Source organism: Artibeus jamaicensis, unplaced genomic scaffold, assembly GCF_021234435.1.
Source record: "Artibeus jamaicensis isolate MK-2021 breed Jamaican fruit bat unplaced genomic scaffold, CSHL_Jam_final scaffold_369, whole genome shotgun sequence".
NCBI classification, from domain to species: Eukaryota; Metazoa; Chordata; class Mammalia; order Chiroptera; family Phyllostomidae; genus Artibeus; species Artibeus jamaicensis.
Genome location: NW_026522042.1, coordinates 16,624,528 through 16,650,058, shown reverse-complemented (window position 1 = coordinate 16,650,058; position 25,531 = coordinate 16,624,528).

Below are 25,531 nucleotides of genomic sequence, written 5' to 3'. Positions count from 1 at the left end.
TTTTCTTCTTGACATTAAAAAATTCCACTCCAAAGTAAAGTGCTGTCATAATGTGAACCTTAATTTAAATTAACTAAAGTTTAAAAGTCAGAGATTTCTAAGAGCAAAACAGAATTCAAACAACTTTAGTCGTGTGAGTATTCTATAAAATTTAGGTGTTTTCATTTTTGTTAAGGTTTGTGTAATAAGAAGTTGATATAAATATTGTTGGGTATTATTTTATGCACAAGATATTCATATTGCTGGCTCAAATAGAATGAAAGCCCTTCTAAGCCATTCTAAACATTTAAATAACACATATTAGCCCAAGGGAGAAATCTGAGGGTGACATTTCCAAGTAATGGTGTGATTCATTAACAACAATAACCTAAATGAAATGAAAAGCAATTAAAAGACACCAGAGTGGTTGAAAGAATGTTCCTATAAACTTGAGGTGCTTTGCTGACCGAATCAAGTCTCAGGTAGATGGACGTCTGTGCCCAGAAAGCCCTGCTCAATGTCTGCTAAGGGACTAGTTTAGAAAACACGAATATTTCTGTCTTAGATGCTTTCTTGCTAAGGTGTTTACTACTTAGCATGTGGATATATGATTAAACTATTGCATGTTAATTGCTTATTCTAAATTATAGCCACTATTGCTGTATGTCTTCTATTTTTTCAGAAATCAACATATTTTATTGCAGTATACTTTGTTAATCTTAAACTATATATATTCAGTGCTCAATCTTTTTCTTATTCTACATTGCCAGTCACTCCTCAGTGTAACATTAGATCTACAGAAATGTGCTTTTGGCAAATTGAGTGAACTATCATCCTCTGAATTCAAGTTTGTTTCCTCATATTTAATATTTAGTCATTAATTAACTTTTACAATTTGTAAGCTTTTGAAGACCTATGCAGTCTTTCCTTTTTATCAATTCTTGTTGAATTAACTCTTCAACAAAGGGAGTGATTCAAACAGGAATGATGCACTCCCTTCCACTCTCACAGCTAGTATTTGGAATGTTTAGTTAGCAATTAATCAAATGTCATCTTCTATTAGTCTTTCACTTGTAGCTCCATATATATATATATATATATATATATATATTTATTTATTTATTTATTTATAGAGAAGTTTAATCTCACTGAACATGAAGTAAATTTGAGATAACAGAAGATTCTGTATTGTACTTGTAAGCCCCATAATATTTAGTTGGACATTTTAAGATTTATTTCATACTATGGGAAAACTATCTCTAGAAAATATCTCAGGAATATTTTCCAAATCACTTGCTTTTAGCATTGCAGAAAGGGTTTCTCCCAGTCACTCAGAAACCAAAATTTAAATAATTGGAGTTAATGAGTGGCTGCCATTATTGTTATGATTTGAACTGTGTCACAAGGAAGATTTAAAAGTTGTGAATTTGACCTTATTTGGAAATAAAATCTTTGATTATGGCCCAATTAAGGTGGGGTTCTTAGGGTAGACTCTAATCCAGTCTGACTGCTGACCTTGGAAAAAGGGCAATGCCATCTACAAATCAGAGGGAGGCTATTAGAAGCTAGGAGAGAGTCATACATCTCCATCACATCCCCAGAAGGAAGCAGTTCTGCTGATGCCTTGATGTGGGACTTCTCACTGTTCAAGCCAAGCAGAGTGTGTTGCTTTGTCATAGCAGCCTTAGCAAACTAATACAGTTACTTAGCACAGTCAATAAACCTCACTTAAAATCTATAGGTTTCAAAATACTATTTTATAAATTCAAAGTGGAAAACTAATTTATGTATTTGCATTTTAAATTATAGCAATGAAATGACACTGAAAACACTATTATGGGTGTTTACAGAAATTTAGAATATGGCTAAAATGTAACGATACATATGTACTTTTGACACCGCTTATTTATCTTCTAAGTGCATGCTGCATTGATCCTGAGATGGTTCATACAATTACAGTTCAACTCTTCCCATCGAGAAGAGTTGGGAAAATAAAAACAAAATGAAAAGCAGAGGTGAACTCAAAATTTTGGTGAGTTAACGCAGTTGTCATTGACCTACATAACTGTCTGTATTATGTAAGATTAATCTTAGGTAACAAACAACAAAAAGGCTAATGATTATGACAAAGGACACAGTGCAATGATCCATTCGTTCTTGTCTTTAATCCACTCTATCACACTGATTAACTCATTTCTGACCTAATGTTCTTCAAGAGATGAGATAGATATTATTCTGAAACTTTCCTCACTGTGCTGTGCTATGTGTTTCCCTGCTTTTGTCATTATATGCTGGCTTTTCTTTGATGCTAGGAGCTTTAGAGCATTTTATGCATCTAGGCATAAGAGGTATAAAAGCTTTTAATCACACTAATTCCTCTAACTGTTCCTAATCTATATCTAAGTCTTTCATCTGTTCTTATTCTGACACAGCTGCTGCTCCACAAGAAAAAAGAAAACAAGACTCTTGAATTCTACTTCAGCTGAACTGAACTTGGAACTTAAATACCATAATCACTGTCTTTTCCTTTCAATGGTAATACTCTGACCAGAGTGGGTACTAATACGTCTGTGGTGAGGGGTGGATAGTAGATTCTCACTGCACAGTAGCTCTCTACAGGCAGGTACAAATTTCAGGGAAATTACGTTAAAAACGAAACAAATTTGTATGTTGCATAGGTGAAATGTCCCCAAAAGAAATGTAGGTGGCACTTAGGAGTAAAGTGTTGATGCTTGGGGGCTTTAGATGTATGGGGCAAATTAAAATAATAAATCAGATTATTTATAGAGGTATTAATGGTCATGTGGAAGAGTGGGCTAGAAAGTTCTCTCTGAGACATTATAGAAAAACATGCCAGAAACTCCTGATATGATGCAGAATGACAATTTTTATATGTACTTAAATAACTTAACATGTATGCACATTCATTAATTGATTCAGTGTATTAACATCATTTTGTAGCTACAGTATAGTGGCTATAAATAAGTAAAATAATTACACGGAAAAGAGTTTTCTGTCTTTAAATATTCTCAAACAAAATATATAAATATTCTAGAATGTTTTTGATCAAGAGATTTTTACACTGACATTCTAATTCTCAATTTGAAGATTTTGATAATTTTAAGAGAGATAGATGTTAATAATTTAATGCTTAATTTATATATTACATTTATTTGTTTAAAAATTATTTTCCCCCATAGATTATTTTAAATGTGAGTTTTTAGATTAACAAACTCTTGTTAAATTTTATGTACCTATTTAAGATTATGAAAAAAGTAGCTATGCTCCAGAAAAATACACTTTGATGATGATACTCATGACTATATTGAAAATATTAATAAGAGATATTATTTATTAAATACTTAATTAAAACTCTGTTTTCTATATAAATATATCAATATACCTGTATATATATTACTATGTAAGTATCTATATGTTACTATATAAATAAATATATATGATAACGTATAACTTATAGAACCTTCCTAAGATTAAAAATTTAATCAGAAAAGGGATTAATGGAGATTAAATAATTGACAGTTAATAGTCCAGTAACTTTAAGTAGTAAAGTCTTTATGTTTTGAAGAGCATCCCTACTTAACTTTAAACCCTAGATTATATTAGTACTCCAAATACAATATTTTTTTACTAATTTTATTTAACCTTACAATAACTATTGCTTACTTTGGCTCAAACACATAGTGATATTTCTTTGGTATCAGGATTATTGGGAAAGAGGAGGCAAGAGAAAATCTTCATAGAAATTTGTGAAATGAAACTAACTTTGCTGCATCTCCTGAGCTTCAATTCTCACAGCGCCCCAGGGGATCATAGGAGTACCTCGTTAGAAATCAGTAAGCGGGTTTAAATAAGTAACTGGCCTGAGATCACACCATTTGTGTGTGACAGACTGGAAAGTCAGATGCATAGTATATTCACTCCAGAGGTTACATTACAAAGCTCTGTGATTTATCTCTTTTAAAAGTATTCCTGTTTTAAAGAAAAACTTGATTAATCAGAACAGAACTAGTCTAAAACCATCACTAGACTAGATTTGTTTTAAGCACATAATAAACCTAACAGGGAATTACAATAAGAGGGTTGATTTAAAAAGTGTGTATGGCTGAAGAGAATATCAACAAAGTGAAAAGGGAGTTAACCACATGGGAAAACACATTTACCAAATGATACTTTGGACAAGGGTTCGACCTTCAAAATGTGGAAAGAACTCATACAACTCCACAACAGGAAGACAAGCAATCCAATTAAAAAATGGGCAAAGGACCTGAACAGACATTTATTTCTCCAAGGAGGACATACAAAGAGTCCGTAGACACATGAAAGGATGCTCAGCATCACTAGCCATCAGAGATACAAATTAAAACCTCCATGAGATACAACTTCACACCGGTCAGAATGGCCATCATAACCAAGTCAACAAACAAGTGCTGATGAAGTGGAGAAAAGAGAACCCTAGTGCACTGTTGGTGGAAATGCAGACTGGTGCAGCCACTGTGGAAAACAGTGTGGAATTTCCTAAAAAAAAACTAAAGATGGAACTGCCTTTTGATCTAGTGGCCCAACTCCTGGGATTATACCCTAAGAATCCTGAATCACCAATTCAAAAAGAATGTATGCACCCTAATGTTTACAGCAGCATTATTTATAATAGCCAAGTAGTGGAAACAGCGTCAGTGTTCATCAGTAAATGAGTGGATCAGAAACTATGGTACATTCATACAATAGAATACTACACAGCAGAAAGAAAGAAGGAGCTCCTACCCTTCCCCAAAGCATAGATGAAACTGGAGAGCACTATGCTAAGTGCAATAAGCCAGAAGGTGAAAGAAAAATACCATATGATCTCACCTATAAGAGGAACCTAATCAATAAAACAAACAAATGAGCAAAATAGAATCAGAGACTTGGAAATAAAGAACAAACTGACAGTAACTAGAAGGGGGGTGAGGGATAATGGAGGAAGAAGAGGAAGGGACAAGCGAAGGAACACAAATAGAAGGCTCATAGACATGGAAAATGGGGGTGACTGACTGTGGGAGTATAGGGGGAATGGTGTAGGGGTGAGTAATGAGGAAAAAGGCAGAACAACTATAACTGAACAACAATAAATTAAAAAATAAAAACAAAAGTGTGTACAAAACACCTCTTTCTTTGGAGTAATGCATTTTTATTTTTAGTGTACTTTCTATGTCTCTAAAATATAGCTATGACACCATGAATTATGTGCCAGCAAATTTAATTAAAAACCTAGTGACTTTATAACTACGTTAGGAAACTTGTAAGGTTAGAGTTAACTCTTGCATTTTGAAATCCCAAATAAAATATAAGAATGAGGGAGGATTCAGAAGAAAATTATATTATGTAGGAAAAGGAGAGGACATACAAAAGTTATAGAGAAATAAATCTAAAAAACTTCAGAAAAAGAAGAGAAAGAAACTGACAAAGAATGAGCAACTACAGAAATTGAGAAAAATCTAGTTGGATACAGAAAGAAATGTGCAGTGCTTAGTGTTTTTTAAAGACTACAATGTTGGGAAGGAAGGAATGAAAAACAGAGACAACTGCACTTGAATAACAATTTTAAAAAAGAAAAAAAACCATACTTTACTCAAATTTGGAGCAAAACTTAAACTGAAGTAATACCCTACAGAAGAAAAGAATACAAGTGTGGAAGGAGTTAATGAAAGTTTATACCCCAAAGAATGAGGTTAAAATGTGGAATAAATATAAATATAAATATAAATATAAATATAAATATAAATATAAATATAAATATAAATATAAATATAAATATAAATATAAATATAAATATAAATATAAATATAAATATAAATATAAATATAAATATAAATATATTTAAGTTGTCTTTAAGTCCTTGGGCTTGAGAGACCTGTGGTAACTGATAACACATTGCTTCTTCCATCAACTGTGGTCACAGTCCTGTGGGTGACAGAGCGTGGCCTGTGCTTCTCTGTTCCCTCAGCTTATCTGGTCAGCAACAGCTGCAGAGAAACCCGGGGTCTTCTGTGAAATATCCAGAGCCTTCTCTCCTAGTTCTAAACACAAGCTAATCTGAGATCGATAAAGTCAGGTTTCCTATTGCTTGAATTTCTCTTCTTGCTTTCAACATTTTCTGGATTGTTAAAGTCACTCCAAATATTCAGAAGATTCATTGCAAGTTTAATTTAATAAAACAAAGGAAAAATAATCAAGATTCCTTATTTTACTATGTTTAAGCGATTTCATTATATCCTCTTCTCTGTTTGCCTCCCTTTTTTTTCTACTAAAATTTGATATTTTGATAAAATACTTTATAGACCACAAAAATATATATTTAAAATGCCAAGGTTGAAAGCAGTATTTCCACCAAATAACTATTATATATTTTTCAGTTTTAAAAACAACATTATATATTTCTTTAAATAATTTATATAAGAATATACATATTTTGCCCTGGCTAGTGTAGCTCAGTAGATTGAGCACAGGCTTGTGAACCAAAGCATCGCCGGTTTGATTCCCAGTTAGGGCACATTTCTGGGTTGCAGGCCATATCCCCAGTATGGGGTATGCTAGAGGCAACCTTACATTGATGTTTCTCTCCCTCTCTTTCTCCCTCCCCTCCCCTCACCATCTCTCTAAAATAAATAAATAAAATATTTTTTAAAATTTTCTAAAAGAATATATATATTTAAAGAATCATTATATAGTTTTCTTTTTTAAAAACAACAACAAATCATCTTAAACTAATTTGTGTATGGTTTCCTTGGATATTTAATATTATGTATCTTACATGTGTACAGAAATATGTTTGGACTTAATGACGTATCAGATCAATAGATATCCAATACATTTTTTCTTTCTCTGAAAGAAAAAATATAGTTATCATTACATATTTTAAAAATGTATTGGACCTGGCTGATGTGGCTCAGTAGATTGAACACCAGATGGCGAAAAAATGGGTAATAGGTTCAATTTCCAGTTAGGGTGCATGACTGGGTTTCAGGCCAGGAACCCATTGAGGGGTATGTGAGAGGCAACCACACAATGGTGTTTCTCTCATTCTCTTTCTCCCTCCCTTTCCCTTTCTCTAAAAACAAATAAATTATGTCTTTAAAACTATATATTGCAAAAAATCAATTTATACCTTGAGTACCGTGGGGCATAAATCAACTGGATAAAAATTATAAATATATATATGTGTGTTAATTATACATAAGATTTTTGTAATTAGACTTTTAGGCTTTTAAAAATAATTGCATTAACATTGTCATCTAGAAAAGACTTTCCAAGCCCTGGAGCTGACAATGGGCAAAGCTGATCCGTCCCATGGCAATGGTCACTGGGGAAATTCACATGTTGGCAAGTGAAGTATATGATCCTCACTACTAATTTTAAGTCCTTTGATGTTGGGTTGCTATCTAGATAAGTTTTAGGAAAATGCAACATCATACATAGTGGTAGATAAACATAATGGTTTAATATATAGATTTTTATTGCAAATTCCTAATATTAAAATGTAAGTAAAAATAACTTGAAAAAAGTTAATGTATGGTTTTATTTTTAAAAAGTTACCCTTAACAATGTCTGAGTGCTCCATGGTCCACTCTCAACAGAAAAGGAAGTCTGGAATTGGTACAGTGGACAATCCATATGGAAATGCATAATGGTCACTCCATTATCCCATCATTTCACATTATTGAAGAAATGAAAATATACCCGTATGCAATCGAGAAAAAATAATAAGGGTTGTAAATACTTAATTAGAAACAGGCTTCAATGATTGCACTTACCTTATAATCTTAAATATATTTGTCTGTCACTTTAATTTTTTAAACAAATATAGTTGGCTCTAATGATCAATATTAATAGGGAACTTACAAGTTTTAATGGACTTAAAATGCAAAACAAATCATTTTGGTGTTAACCTTTTAAAATATAATTAAAACATAATTAACAAGTAATTAATATGATGAGCTTCCAAAACATGAAATTAATTTTACTATCAAAATGTAGTGCCAATGACAGACATTCTTCCTGGAGAAGAGCAAGTACAACTGTGTAGTGTCTGTGACTGTGCCACATGAGAACAAATTATTTGAGGTACATGGGAATTATTCAGCTGGAAATTCTAATTAAGCAGAATTGTTTCCTGTGTAAGATATATTTGATTTGTAAGGATAGACATTTGAATTCATAATCTTATGGTTTTCTGCCCAAAGTAAAAAGAAAGAGTTATTTTAAGTGCAGAGAATAGGGAGGTATATTCCAAAAACCATGGTGTGGTGGTCTGAAAACCAACCATCTCTGGAAGGGTCATGCCTGGAGCCAGGTGGTCATAGAATTCTGGAGCATGTTATAGTTGAAAGTCAGTCATCTAATACAGTTTTTTTTTGAGTGATTGTGGTTCTACCATTTGCTCAATGGTGAGTTGAGTGTAACATAAGTTCTGTGTACATGCATGGTTAGACTTCCATATATGAATGATGGATGATAAATCCTTTTAAATAGAAAAATGTCAAAGAATGTTACATTGAATAGTTTGAAGAGTCTAGAAAAATCAAAGGTAAGATAGCTTAAAAAGGTAATGTAAATTGTTCACCAATAATGTCTAAGAAATGATTTACTTATGAAAGAAACCGTTTATTCTTTAGACAATTAACCAAACCACATGCACAGCTCCTAACTGGCTACTACATTTCTTCCTCAAAGATGACCTCATGGGCTAGTTCTGTTTCCAAAGTTAATCCATCTTACCCATAATGTGAACTTTGAAAGTTATGCTTCTTAGTAAAAAATAACACTTGAGTGGTGTATATTTCTGTGCACTTTAGAAAATAAAAAACGACAAAGTAAAGGCTTTAGCGTTTTGGATGTATAGTCCTAGAATGGGTAGAAGGAGTAGGTGACTTGTGGAGGGAAGATAGCTTTTACTGATTGCATTTGACTTTAAGAGGTTGTGATTTCCATGGATATGATTGCTACACACTGGAAACATGACCTTATTTATAAATGTGTCATCTTACTGTTTATTACTCATTTTACATTTAGGAGTAATGCAAAATTATCCCTGGCAAATGTTTAGTGCTCAGAACAAAAGCTTATAATTTATTTCTGACTTTAACACTAAATAAAAAATAAAAGAACTCAAAGTAAATTTATAGAGAATTGGCGTTTAATTTCACCATTTTATTCCCATGTTGTGTTTCTGCTCACCTTATAAAATTTATGTGTATTATTTCCAGTTTTGTGAGTTTTAGTGTTATGTTCATTTTTCTTATATTTTAATTTCATGCTAAGTTTTCTTTTTGTTTTTTCTCCTGAGCCCTCTTTTAATTTTACATAATCAGAGTGAAGAAAATTACCAACTATAATAGAATCTTTGGAAGGCTTAATTTCACTTTTAAAAGGCAGCCCCTTTGAAATGACTTTTTGTCAATTACAAAGATAGCAAAAGTATAAACAAAAACCCTCTATAAAGATATTTACTGTTTTATCAGAATGATAGTAGAGATGGAGAAAAGTAAATCTGAACATAAAGTAAATATATCTTTTTGATGGACATTTAATGAAGTTGTTTAGTGTAAGCCATCAGGTCAACAAGATGATTAGAAAATTTATGAGGACAGCTTCATAGATGTTTGAACCTAAGTAAGTGGGATGCAATAGAGGTCTATTGTATTTTGACCTCATCCAGTGTAGTTTACCATTCTTTAAAAAATAACATTTTCAAATGTTTAGAGTAACATAATATTAGTTTATAATTAATCACTACTCATTTACCTAAAGTCATTTGTTATCTCCATGCTAATCTGTGTCATTGAGAGAGGTCATCATTCCAGATGGAAAACCAATACTATTTCCTTTCTTCAATGCAGTGACAGAGAGAAAGACATGCTGAATGCAAGCTTTAAGCTATTACACTTTATTGTTGTCAATTATTATTCCAGCGAATTGAAGTGCCAGCAGTTCAGCTTAGTCTGCATTGTTCCCAGGATTCCCAGGATTTGTCAAATTTAGCTCACTCACCACTTTAAAATATCATAAAAATGCTAGATTGGGGCTACCATGTTATACAATATCAAAGTTCAGCTGATTTAATATAATTTATTACATACATTTTTATCACTGGAAATAATCATATTGAAACAACTTTTATTTGTGTGTAAATTCCAAAACTCATCACTTACATTAAATGGACACTTCCTCTAACTGAATACCTTAAAGTCCCTCAGGACTTGTTACCGGGATGTTTTCACAGTCTACATTCTTCCCCTGGGTTACAGTATTGCGTCTATAGTACAGATTCTATTCTCCATAAGTCACCTTTTTTACACTCAGAGAAAACATGTCTCCATAATTTCAAGCTTGTATATGAAATAGCATATTTATTATCGACTATTTGATAACTCTAAGTTATATAAATATAACATGTAAAATGATAACATTTTTTAAGCTTGCCTTCTTATACCTTCTATACCTGTTATCTTTCTTTCTTTCTTTTTTTTTTTTTTTTTTTTTTTTTTCTTTCTTTCTTTCTTTCTTTCTTTCTTTCTTTCTCTTTCTTTCTTTCTTTCTTTCTTTCTTTCTTTCTTTCTTTCTTTCTTTCTTTCTTTCTTTCTTTTTTTCTTTCTTTCTTTCTACCATTGAATCTAATGTATCAAAAACTCTCTTGGTCCTCACATCAAATATAAATATTCACATTTTATATGTATGTTCCTCTCTATATGTATGTTCATCCCCCTCTGACTCATCTCAGGCTTTCCACTATGACATGCAAGTCCATCATATGTTCATATCTTAGGAAGCATCTGTGATGACCTCTCCCTTGTGAAGATAACTCTGCATATACAGTCTTCTGAATAACTCTAGAAAATTGCATGATGCTTGTATTAGGTCTTTTCATCTGTGAAATAACTGTTTTAGGACAATAAATGGTTCATCACTTTGCATATTCTTTAAAGTGAATGCATATCCCCTGAACTCTGTGCTTTCAAAGCAAAAGTTATATTCCAAATTATCTTTTTGAAAGGAATTATGATTTTAATAAGAAATAAAAAGGCTCTACAACAATAATAGCAAAAATGGAATAATAGCATGGATTGGAAAATGGGTATAACTCTTGCTCCTGTGAAGGGATCCTACAAAATTATGCAGTATGCAGGTCATTAAAACATAGGGAAACTCAAGGGAAATAGCATTGTAATTTTATTTAGATGATGAATCTCTACATGCATTAAAGCCCCTGATGCAGTGCTTTAACCTCAATTTATAAAAAGTATAAGAGGTTCTGTCATGCCTCACACAGGTTGTCACAGGTATATGGCCTTTACATTGTGCAAAAGGGCTGGCACGCTGAGTGCATAACCCTCATAGAACTCAAATTATGTTCTGAACACAGAGAATGGCTTTTTTCTTTATAGAGGTGCATTGTTGTTCTACATGTTCAAAAGTAAGTATAACAATTTTGCCCCATAGTTACTTTTGCAAAAACAAGGAGTTTAAATAGGCAATAAAACAAATTCTTAACTTCAATTTATTTGGTAGATAAGGTTAATGTCTTCAGTATCTCTAGGAGAATGATTTTGAAAAATCAATTTAATGTAGGAAAAAGCATTAATTTCAGAGTGAATATTACACATACGAAGAGAGTCACATGGATTGTAGGCTCTAGTTATCCCTGGTTGTCAAGACAACTGTGGTTTCATTTTTTCTACTAAAGAAGCTTCTCCCTTTCCCTGGGTTGTACCTTGGATGTTAAGTAATTTGCCATGTCCTCCAGCAAAGAATTTTAGGATGCTGTTCTCCTGAGAGCTAATCAATACATGAGATTTCCCATGATGATAAGCCAGACAGATACACCATGACCTAATTTTCTTTTCATCTATCCAGTAAATCAACTGTGAAAATCAGAACTGACCCATGTAGTTGGGGGTTAGAAGTAATCACAGCTGACCTAATCAAGATTAAGAAGTCATCTATATTTAAAAAAAAAGAAAAGAAAAAATACCAAACCAGGAAGAAGTTAATGATACTTTAATGAACCCTACTCAGATTTTGCATTCACTTGTTATAGGTGAATATAGATTGCAGAGGTGAGAGGTGGGGACTTTTTATACAGGCTAATTATTTGCAAGATGGAATTAAGATATAAAGACAATGACAATATAAATTTAATAGACTCTATCAAAGCTAAAAAAGTCTAATATTTTATCATATTATCATTTTTGCTCAGAACAATTTCCGACACCTTTTCTTTTTATATCCTTAAAAATAATACAAATTATTTTTATTTTCACTATATTCTAACCACTATACTATCTGTATGCACTTTACATAAATCTTGAGCAGTCAGAAGAGTTCAAAGTTAAGAAGGTTATATGAGCTGCAAAAAATTACTAAGAAAAAAGAGCATGGAAAAAAGCATTATACTAGAGTGCTCGGTATTTGAAGTTTCCCTTCAAAGGGAGATTCATAATATCCATATTCAGAATAAACATGAGAATTAGTAGGATAGTCAAAACAGTGCAAAGCTTTACACAGTAAATAATATGCATTTTCCTTTTATTTTTTTTCTTGTCATATTTTAGTAATTCAAATGAAATGATTTCACTGGAAGGTGATAGTCAAAGAAAATGTTTTATGAGAAGTGAATTCGGATGGACACTTTTAAAAGCTTTAGACTTTGGATAATTTGAACACCTGCTGTTTCTGGTGATCAATATGAGAGAAAGTAGATATGAATAAGCTTAAGTTAATTGATTAGAGTGAAAATAAGCTAGGGTCTCCTGAAGAGAAATGGCTCAACTCACCACTGATTTTGTGGAGTAGCAGCCAGGCAGAGGGGGGTGTAAAAATGAATGGTCTTTCCATATGAAGTTTAAACTTGTTGGCAGGTAATGATTTTTAATTTTATAGCTATGAGTTCAAATTTTCAATTTTGAAATAGTACATCTGTATCTCCATACGTAAGATGCAAGAGAAATTCAAAACCATTGTTCAGAAGATAGTGTCGATCAAAAATACAAACACTTTCACTTAAATAATTTATAAAATTTTCCTTATGAAGAGCTCGAGATGGTGGAACATAACTCTACCCTGAGTCCTTAGATTCTTTGAAGGAATTAAAAATAACATGGGGGTCAAAATATAAATACATAAGCGATCGGTTGTGAAAAACGAAAAGCAGTGTTACTGAAGCTGTGTCACATGTGAGAGGACATCTTCCCAGAAGCAGGCTAATGGCAGAAAAAGAAAGTGTCCCTAATAATAGAAATAGGTACTTGTTCCTTAAGGAGCATTTTATATTCATGAGACTTTTCCTTTAGGTGATAAAATGGTGCTGCCAGGGACACTTTTTCTATGATGATGTAGCATATTTACATTATTGACTCATCCCTGCTTATATTCACATGAAGGATTGCATGGATGGATGTAAATTCACAAATGTGCTTCTTAAATCTAAATATTTCAAAAAGTGTGTGTTGCATACATATTTCAATGATGTCTTTCTTACCGATAGCCACTAAAATTCAGATCTCACTAGAGCTGTGGTAAAAACAAGGATAGTTTAAGCTAAAAGTACCACAGATATTCATCTTGAGATTTAAAATGACAAGTTTTTAAACTGAGAAATAAAGATGCATTTCAGAAGAGCAAAGGCAGCACAGAGAGTCTTCGTGTATGCTGAGCTCAGCTTTCTTTAGTGTTAAAATCTTATAATGTGTCCTGGCAGGTTCTATGGAATAACTTCACTTGTTGCCTTCAACTTTCTGATTTTTATAGACTCATTCACTTTTTCCACTACTGAAACTTAATAACTAAGTAACTTTTGTACAAAGTACAAGAGTAGCTAAATGATAGAATATACTTATCTCCCTGTTATTTTTCCTCTTGTCTTTTGTTTTTTTCATTGCAGGGTACAATCCAGTGTATTAATTTGCATTTAGACATCAGGTTTCCTTAGCTTCCTAAATCTGTGACAGTTTCTTTCCTTTTGTTTTATGATCTAGGTACTTATGAAGGATACCAGCCAAATAACCCAAAACCTCTATCCTACCTGGGTATGTCTGAGTACCACAGAGGTGGTGTCCCTCTCATCCCATTGTATCAGGAGAAACATAATATCCACATGACTCATTCCCAGTCATAACCTTGATCGATTGGCTAATATGGTATTTGTCAGGTTTCTCTATCATAAAGCTACTGCTTTTCCTTTTCCAAATTGCATTTCATAGAAGCTAGTCACTAAGACTAGCTCACACTCCAGAGGAAGGAAATCAGTCTTCCTTTCTGGGTATATATGAAAACCACCACAGTAATTAAATATTTTCAGGAAGATACTTTTGAAGCTATGCAAATATTCTGCACTTCCTAAAGATTTTGACCTCAAATTTTAACATTCATGCGTCCACAGGGATAACTATGATGCTCTAATGTGGAATTTCTAACTGTTAAAAATATTCATGGCACTTATTGAAGGTGATAAGGAAGACTTTATTCAAAAGGGACTGCCCTGGCTAGTGTAGCTCAGTGGATTGAGCACGGGCCTGAGAACCAGAGGATCGCGATTTGATTCCCAGTCAGGACACATGACTGGGTTGTGGGCTAGTTCCCAGCAGGGGACACATAAAAGGCAACCATACATTGATGTTTCTCTCCCACTCCTTCCCTTCCCCTCTAAAGATAAATAAATAAATAAAAATTAAAAAATAAAAAAAACAAAAGGGACTACTGTGGACTACTGTAGGGTAGAGAGATCAGCGGGTGGAGAGATCAGGCAAACTCCAAATACAACAAGGGAAAGGAGGGGATTGATAGCCAAGGAATAAGGTATGTTTGGGGTTGGGGGGTTGGGAGAAGGGTCAATGGATGCAAATTACAAAGAGGAAAGGGGAGGGGTAAGAGTGGATTCTGACGAAACTAACATGACAGGACTCCTGCTATAGGTAGGCCAGGGCAATTGGGTAGGTATCACATGGAGGACTATAGGGGATGATAATCTGACCAGATCTCAAGGGTTCTAGCTAAACTGACTTAGTAACATTCTTGACCTTGAGGATGTGGCCCCATCAGAAAAGGATGTAGAGGAGCCTGACAGAAGTTCGGCTAAGCAGAGTTCTTGTCACCACTGTATTTCTTTTACATTTATGATTTTTTGTAAAGATCTGAATCTTCTCAATTGATTAATTCAATCCTTTGTATTAATTTGATTTCATGGATGTTTGTTTTAGGGTAGGTTGCATTGGCAGAACGTTCTCAGTTTAAATTTTGTAAGGTTTTCTTGGATGCCACTTCATTCCTGAAGAACCTTTTCTTTTCTGGATTTAAGATCTGGAAGTTCTATTCTCTCAGCACTTGAAAAATAATATAGTGCTTGCTTCTCACTTTTATGGTTTTTTATGCATAATCTGCTCTGATTTCAATTGTTTTCTGCCCTGTAGGTAAGTATCCTTTCTCTTGGTTTCAAGACTTTTTTCCTTGATCTTTATCTTTTAATAGTTTGATTATGAAGATCTGTGGCATGTACTTAGTTGGATTTATCCTGTCTGATGTTCACTTAGCTATATATTTTTTTCAGGTTTATATACTTTCATCAAATTTCAGAAAATTTAGCCTATTACTTTTTCATATACTTTTTCTTTAGTCCACTCTTTTTCTCCTCTTCATTTATAACTCCAGTGATACAGATATTAGATTCTTCCTTATGGTCCTTCAGGTTTCTGAGTTTTTGTTCACTGTTTTCAGCCCATTTTCTCTCTTTAGATTGAGCACTTTCTAAAATTCTACTTTTTGTTCACTGATTCTTTCTTTTATTTTCTCAATTCTGCTCTTGAGTGTACTCAGTGTTTACTTCTTTCACTCTCACCCCCGTCACTCATTCCCAGCCACGGCTAGAGTTTTCCCCCTATTTCTCACTTCCTCTTCTTGCTGCAGTGTGTTTCCACCGATGCCCAGAGACTACATTTTTTCTTATCCATGTATATTAAGAGGTATGTGTGTGTGTGTGTGTATATATATATGTATATATATACACACATTTATATATACTCTACTGAACTATAATATAGTATGGTATAATAATATACAGTAGTTGCCTCTTACCTGTGGTTTTGCTTTCCCCAGTTTCAGTTATGAACTGTCAATGGTGGTCTAAAAATATTAAATAGAAAATTTTAGAAATAAACAATGTATAAGTTTAAATTGTACGTTGTTCTGAGCAGGATGCTGAAATCTCATAGGGTTCCACTCCATTCCATCCAGTGCATGAATCTTCCTTTTGTCCAGTATGTCCAGTATATATATATATACTACCCGCTCCTTAGTCACTTTTTAGCTGTCTCAATTGTCACATGGCCTCTCGGAGACAAAGATAAAAGAGAGATCACATTAACATAACTTTTATTACAGTATGTTTTACAATTTTACTTTATTATTATTTAGTTGTCATTAATTTCTTACTGTGCCTAATTTATAAATTAAAATTTATCAAGTCGAATATTTATAGGGAAAAACAGTGTATATGTTTTGGCACTCTCCCTGGTTTGAGTTTTCAGCTGGGGGTCTTAGAATGTATCCCCTATGGATAAGGAGTGACTAATTTACATATAATTATCAGATAAGCCTGGATGGGTTTGTGAAGTACATCCTGCCCCAGACAAGTAAATATCATGTGAGAAAACTTTCCAAGTATTTTTCCAATCTTCCAAATGAGCACCTGATGGAGTTCCAGGAGAAATAGCCTATACACACATGCAAATTTCTCTTTGTTTCTGGTCTGCTAGAATTTTACACTTTCATGTTTCCCCATAGTCAGTCCTTAGCAACTTATTGAATCTACTCATCAGATAATATGACCAGGTATCTGTCTGTCCCAGATAAGAAAGTGCTTAAATTTCATGTATACTTTCAGGTGTCTATATTTGTTTAGATTTCAGGTATTTGATCTTCAGTTCTCCAATCTTTTCTAGAAAAGTCATTAATTTGCACTTGGTGTCACTTTTATTCCTAAATTAAGAGCAGGTAGCTGTGAGAAGCATTCTTTCCAGCTCTGTCAAACCCAGACTGAGAGCAGAGATGTGGCACTACTTTGAGGTCAGTGTCTGAAAAAGCTGGAAAGAGTGATATTGCTACCCTTAGAACTACACAGACTACAGCAGAGCAATTATGAAGTGGAAACATGAAAACCAGGAATCTATCTCTTATCTTTTCTGGAAGACATCTTACTAATGCTTTATAAGTTAAATACATTAATCAAAGAGTCAAATTTTATTTCACATAAAATCCTGAAATACGAATGACCACATTAAGGAGAACTTGTGAAGAAACTCTAATTAGCTTAAGTAAAATGATACAGTACAGAATTATTTTCTTTCAGCTACAACAAAGCATTTGAATAGATGGATAAAAATAGTAGGATTATAATTGATATTAGTGTTCTGCAGATGGAGAAAATAGTAAAATGCATATCAAGGTAATTGAGTAATTCTGTTTATAGGTAATGCTATTATATACCTTCAAAATTTAACAGCATACTTGTTTATACTCAATTGGATAAATCAGAATTAATTTAATCATATTTTATTTGATTATAATTTAGTATTTCAGTATGTTTTATAACATAAGTTCTGTGAATCTGATGAAATACAAAGCAGTATATGAAACACCGATCTGCTTAACTTCACTAATGCTATCTTCCTGAACAACTGTAGAATTGTTTTCACTCTTTATCAAACACATTTTTCCTCAAATACAATATTGCAATTATAAGCCATGCATAGAAACGTCTGTGCATTGTACTAGTGCCAATGAGTAATCTCCTGTTCAAGGCTATAAATGTTTCAGTTCAGCTGTTCAGTGTATGCTTATATATGCTCATATCATCCCACTCAACAAAATTTCTAAAAGAGCACATCTCAATGAAAAATTGAAGAAGGAGTGATGGGTGGAAAACAAGTCTATTCTTAACAAGCTATAATCAAATCATTGTATGAAGTTCTATTCTTTATTCTGCCTTTGGTACCATAGTCCTTCAAGCAAAAAAAAAAAAGAATGGGGGGCAAGTTTACAACTAATCTTGAAATTCTATTGAAGTTCATATGTCTTAAGAAATAGATTCTGCCCTAGCTGGTGTAGATCAGTGGATTGAGCATGGGCCTGTGAAGCAAGGGGTCACTGGTTCGATTCCCAGTCAGGGCACATACCTAGGTTGCAGGGCAGGTCCCCAGTAGGGGACACATGAGAGGCAATCACACATTGATGTTTCTCTCCCACTCTTTCTCCTTCCCTTTTCCTCTCTCTAAAAATAAATAAATAAAATATTTTAAAAAAGAAATAGATGCTAAACTACAAAAAAGGAAGATCATTAACTTTATTTTTCAAATGGCTCTGTAAGAAATTTTGTTTTCATGTACAGGTTACATATGGAATATTGCCATTCAATTTAAGTTAGGTGCCAAACATTGCAAATAACAGGATTTTATTTAGGAGCTTATACATTGCCAAGATTTCTAAACCCGATATTAAAGAACCAAAAAAGATGTGTTGAATGTTAAGAGAAAACAGTGTGAAATAAGAATATAGTCAACTCCCTAAAACTCATTGATTTTGATGAATATTTGAGCTCTTTGTACCCCTAAATTATGGTTTTGTACGTTTACAGGAAATGGGTGATCAGAGGTAACCTGCCTGCTTTGCTTTTAGTGAAATAGTATATCACAGTGCAAAGCAGAAACCTTTCATTAATTTCTACAGCTGATGGAAGATTGAAATTATCTCAAGTCTGCACCCGACCCACAGATAGACAGAGGTATGGTGGACCAAAGCAGGTGTCTAAGTTCATTTGTGAGCTTCAGTGCTCAGCTTAGCAGAAATTTGATCAATCTAAATCCAGTCTAACCCTGCTTCCTGGACTTTTTATAAGACAGTGGTTTTAAATATTTTTATTTTATATCTAATCATTTAAAGACATGTAAACATTGATCCCAAATACATGTGCTATTATTAATAACAGGATACATAAGACAATTATAATACATTTTCTGTTATAAAATATGCAGATAAAAATAAATTTAAGTATATCAAATAAAGATAAATCTTATTGAATTATTTGTTACAAATAAACTATTGTTGAAAACTATGAATATTTTAGTGAGAGCAATGGGATTGTACTACTTCTTAAAATTTAGTTGAATAGAATACCTGGTTTAAAATTAAATTTATTTTAACACTTGGTTTTAATAGTTGTCACGACTAAAAAAAATACCTCCCAAAGATATACGACATATATTCACCATTGGCTGTCCATACTAAACCATGGTACTTACTTTTAAATATAGCCATTATTCAAACAAACATATATATTTGTTTAATCTATACATGCATATATGTGCATATGCTATGTATATGGTGGTTTTAAAAGGTGGCCTCAAGTTCTTGACACTTTTGCCATTGGGAAGTGGAAAACTGTGTTTTTTCTCTTTTGTTTAAAAAACTTTTGACTACTTTATTCAAAGGAGTATGGTAGAAATTACGTTCTATGACTTCTGAAGCTAAATTACAAAAGGCAATCCATCTTTCTTTTCACGGTCACCAAACCTCTCAGTATCAGAACCTTGAAATGAAACGCAAGCCCAGTTGCCCCTCAGCCACCCTGCTGTGAGGAGGGGAGCCCTGCCCACTTGGTGAGGCTACCTGGTGCTGCTCTGCATAGCCATCCTAGTCTTCAAGTCACATCAGCCCAAATGTGAAGAATGCAAGTGATATAAGCCTTCAGATGATTCTAGGACCCAGCCATGAGGGGACTCCAAGTATTCAAGTCTTCCCAGCTGGGGCTTCTAGATAACATGTAATGGGGGCAAGATGTCCCTTCTTTTTTTGATCAGAATTTCTGAACCACAGAATTTGCAAACATAGTAAGATGGTGTTTCAAGATGCAAAATTGTGCAGCAATTTGTTATGCATTAATGACAAATGGAATGGTGTGCAATGAATCATGCTATGTGTCATTATACACAAAGAAATGCAATACACTGTCCATGATAGAAGCATAACTATTCTGGTTTCCTAAATTACTTGGCCATTGAAACCTCATTAGTCTTTCCTCTGGTAGCTAATAACCTGGTTGAAAATAATGCACATTTAAAATAATCAATAGAACATAGAAAAATTCAGTGTAAATTACTATTTTTATTATAGAAAACATATTGATGAAAGAATCAAGTTTCAACAGATAGATACTTGAGTGGACTTCTCTTACATTCCAAATGTTTCAAAGCATCATTATTATAATACATTTGAAAAAAATTGCTTACGCCATTGCAGTAACAATTAAGAATTTGCCATTTTTTTGTGGAGAAATGAACATACTTACATAAACCATTACTATTTATAAGCTATTCATATTTGTAATTCAAATAATGTAACTTTGTAAAGTAGTTATTATCAGTGTTTTTAAAAATAAAGAACCATAAAGTTGCAAAAATTATACATACCAAAGGTGCACACCTGGCTGGAACTTAAGCATAGATATGTCAAATCCAAATCTAAATATCTTATGGTTGGGTGGATATTTGATTATAGAAACAATAAAATATTAATCTATACTTTGCTTCAAATTATCTTCTTCTACACATTATAGATTGCTACGTTCATTTCTGATGTTCACATTTGGAAGATTAAATTTTTCACTTGTTTCCATGCTGTAAAAATATGTGCCAAGATGTCACTATCCAGCAGGAGAATAAGATGCCACCTACACTGTTAGGTGAATTCTGTTTTCATGGGGGAGTCCTTGACCACATATTGTTTATTAATAAACAGATACCATCTTTGGCTTTATTCTCTTCAGAACTATTACTTTGCCAATTGTAACATTAATCTGAATTAATTCCCCTTATACAAGAGAATGATAAAATATTTTAATGCCTTTGGTTTCACTAAAAATCAGCAATAGAGATACTATATTAACCAACTGTAACTACTAAAGTACATATAAAGGTGTGTATTTGAACAAGAAATAATTGCTTCTTTTCAAACAACTCCATCATCTAATTGTTGTAATAACTGAGAAAGTTCTTTACATTATTCCTCATTAAATTTAAAATAGTTAATTCAGCCATTCTAGAAAAAAGAGTCTTGGATTTCTTTTAGTAGACTCAACACTTTTAACTGTTGTCCTGAATCATATATGAGAGGGGACCCCCCCACAAAAAACAGAATTTATTTATTAAAAAATAGCTATTTGTTCATACATGTTTCAACTTTGGTCATTTTCAAATGCTCTCCATTTGATGCAAGACCCCAATCAAGATGTTTTTTTAACTCATAGATGTTTATGCTTTTTAGTGCTCCTGCTGCTTTTTGTCTCCCTTTTCCACATCGGTAAAATATTTCCCTTTGAGGATGTCACTCACCTAGTGGTGGAAGCCTATAATACACGGGGTCCACCCTCCAGAAGGTAATTCCATTTTCTAGGGGTCTGTCATTCATTGATCCAAATAAAAACTGGTATTATAAAAGTATATTCATGGGCAACAGTGTGGTGATTGCTGGAAGGAGGGTGATATAAGGGGAACAAAAGGTAATGCCTAAAAAACAATAAAGATTATATTAAAAAGTATATTCTTCCAATAAGTTGAGATATTTAAAACTCAAAATTAAAGCATGTATGATATTTCAGCTCTTTTTACTTAATATTTTCAGGTATTCTCGTTTTTATAGAAATAACTAAGTATTTTCTTGTCTGAAGTACTTGTTTTTAATAACTGCAATTCACTAGAAGCTTGGAATGTTTTGTTTGCTAACTGTTTTAATTGTGGAATATTCCACTAAGTATTCCCCAATGATATTAAGCTAACTATATATATCTACTACCATTGCAGCATGCAGACTGATTTACAGCATAGTTCTTCAAGACTTCAAAGATTTTTAAAATGTAATTGGTAATGGGCAGTAAAAAGAAGAGAGGGAATTACATTTGAAACAAGTTTAAAGAGAAATCTAGATTTCTGCTTAAGGAGGCAACCCGCTGTCTCCTATCACACTGTCTTGTACATGTACAAAGAAAGTTTGCAACAGAATATGAGTGAAGCCAACTTTAGAACAATAGTCATTTGATCTGAATAAAAAGCAAGGCTTCAGAAAGTGATAGAAACAGACATTTAACACAGACATCTGTGATAATTCCTTTTCCTAGGAGATAGTATTAAAATAACTAAGTTATCATTCCCTCTACAATTTTGTTTTGTAGGAATTTCATATGAGCAGGGCCATTCCTTCAGCTTCCATTATGGAAATAATTGCTAACGTGTCACTCAAGTTACACATTTCTTGAGATATTGAAAAAAAATATTTAAGTTACATTAAAAGTCTACTTTTTTCCTTGGAAGAGATGTGTCTATAGTGTTTCATCTGGGAAGGTTTGCAGAAGGAAAGAATGTCTTCGTATTTGTGACTCCTAAGTGTCCTTTCCTGGTTCATCAAAAGCATAGTAATAGACTCCTGTTCTTTTTGGTAATGATTGTGGACATAAAATAGAGTTTAAAATACATTTTTTCCAGTTGTGATAATGCCAAACATTAAACAAAATTGAAAATCAAAAGGAAATGAAAATGTAGACTGAGTTTAAGGGAACTTCCAGGGGCATCCCTCAACATCGCTTAAGATTTAAAACAGACACTTCTCCAAGGAGGACATACAGAATATCCAGAGACACATGAAGAGATGCTCTTTATCGTTAGCTATCAGAGAGATGCAAATTAAAACCACAATGAGATACCACTTTACACCGGTCAGGATGGCTATCATAAACAAAGTAACAAACAACAAATGTTGGAGAGGGTGTGGGGAAAAGGGGTCCTTAGTTCACTAAGGGATTGCAGACTGGTACAACCATTATGGAAAACAGTATGGAATTTTCTCAGAAAAATAAAAATCGACCTGCCTTTTGACCCAGCAATTCCACTGCTAGGATTATATCCTAAGAACCCCAAAACATCAATTTCAAATAACCTACGCACCACAATGTTTATAGCAGCACAATTTACAGTAGCCAAGAGCTGGAAGCAACCTAGGTGCCTGTCAGTAAATGAATGGATCAAAAATTGTGGTACATATACACAATGGAATTCTATGCAGCAGAGAGAAAGAAGGAGCTACTACCTTTTGCAACAACATGGATGGAACTGGAAAGCATTATGCTGAGTGAAATAGGCCAGGCGTTGAAAGACAAATACCATATGATCTCACCTTTAACAGGAAGCTAAACAACAAAACAAACAAGCAAGCAGAATAAAAACAAAGACACTGAAATAGAGAACAAGGGGACAGTGACCAGAGGGGAGAGGGAAGAGAATTTAAGGGGAAAAAGGGAGGGATTTTGAGGAACAAGTATGAAGGACACAGGGACGAGAACTAAGGGGGGTGGAAATGGGAGGGAGGTGGGGAGCACGGGGCAGGGGGGGATGGGATGGAAGAAATAGACAAAAAACTGTACTTGAAAAATAACTAAATAAAAAAAGATTGAAAGGTTTATGACTCATATTCATTTCTTCTTTTTAAAATATTTTGTTTACTTTATTTTTAGAGAGGGAGAAGGGAGGGAGAAAGAAAAGGAGAGAAACATCAATGTGTGGTTGCTTAGTGCTCACCCCCTACTGGGGACTTGGCCTGCAACCCAGAATTGTGCCCCTACTGGGAATGGAACCAGTGACCCTTTGGTTTTCAGGCCCGCACTCAAGCCACTGAGCTCCAACAACTGGGGTCATATTCATTTCTGTACTTCGGATATATTGCCAACACAGAGAAACAGTCCTACTTTTGAAACTAATTTTTATAAAAATATCTAAAAACAAGGGTTTAAAGTTGTAAGGCTACAGGTGTTCATATGAAAACAATGATTACTTTAATTGGTTATAATGCTTAGGCTTTTAGATTTTAAAAACATTAGAAATTAAAATGTACAGAATTAATGAGAGCCCTCTGACCTGGAGCCTGGCAAGTTGTCATACACACATTTGAAGAAGCCATTATAAAAACATAATCTAGACGTCACCTCCTAGTTTAGTTATCTGAGGAGTGTCATTGTATATACCTCCACAGAGCACTGGGAGACTATGAAATACTAAACATTTGACAGGAAGCCAAAATTATCCTAATCAATTTATACCCTCCCCCAAAATAGCTTTTTAACTAAGAAGCTTAAGATGCTTTCAACACATTGCAGAAAAAATTAACATAAAAATAAAAATATTGTTAACACTTTAACAGAGAAGTTAATATTACTTTTCATAATTATTATGTGATATTGTTAAAACTTTAGTTATTCTGGACATGAAATACTGACTGTAAAATGTCAAACTGCCATGATATATAGGTTAAAAATTATCTGAACAATATTTCATTCCAAGATATAAATATTTATTGAATAGTGTTAAAGGCTAAAGTTATAAAATTTATAAAAGTGTAACTCAAAGGTAATTTACTATTGACTCTCCTTGTATCCCCTTCTCCACTTCCCTTTACATTTCTGTCTTTTACAATAAGGTCATTTTCACTGGTACAAAGAGACATAAACTTACCCTCTCTCTGCAATAACAACTTTACTTGGTGTCTGGCCTCCTACCTTCCTGACGGCATTTGCCAAGGCTTACCATGGAGTTTTGCTATTTGTAGATGTGCCCTTCACAGAAAATAAACCATGTGTGGCAACCTCAGATCAAAAGCCTCCGACTGGAGGTAGAAACATTTGCTGATTGTAATTGAACTTCTTTCTTTCCAGGCACTGCACGACCCCCTCCCTTAGGCAGGAAGAACTTTAAATTTCAAAGTTAATGAGATAAATTGCAAAGTTGAGGTAGGAGTTTCTCACATATTTCAGCATGCCCCCTAAATTGTCAACTTTGTTATTTTCATCTTTAAGTTATATGCATATAATTTTTACTATTCTTCTGATTTGACTAAAACCTTCATAGTTCTTCTAGGATGATACTGACTTTTAATATATTTTCCAGTCATGTGGGCATTTTTCTTAATAATTGACTTTCCATGAATACTTCATAATTTTTTTAAAATGTTCTTTCTGTTCATTTTTCCTTTTTTTCTATACTGAAATATACACATACATTATACTTAGAAAAAAATGTCATTTACTTCCTTTTATTGAACTATTTATCGATAATTATTTTACTGCATTCATCTTCACTTATGTGTATTCTATTTTGCATTTCAGACAATTAAAATGCAGCACATTTTATTTGTCTGATATTAAGGGCTAATATCAAACCATGAAAACACCACCAAAACAAACCATTTATAATTTGGTCAAATTATATCCACACTCATATTTTCATGAACATTAAAATAATAACGAACTCACAACTATCAACAACTGAATCTAAAAAACAAAAAGAAACTAAGCAAACAACTAGAACAGGAACAGAATCACAGATATAGAGATCATTTGGAGGATTATCAGCACAGAGAAGGGGGAGAGTGGGGAGAATGGGGGGAAAAGTACAGGGATTAAGAAGCATAA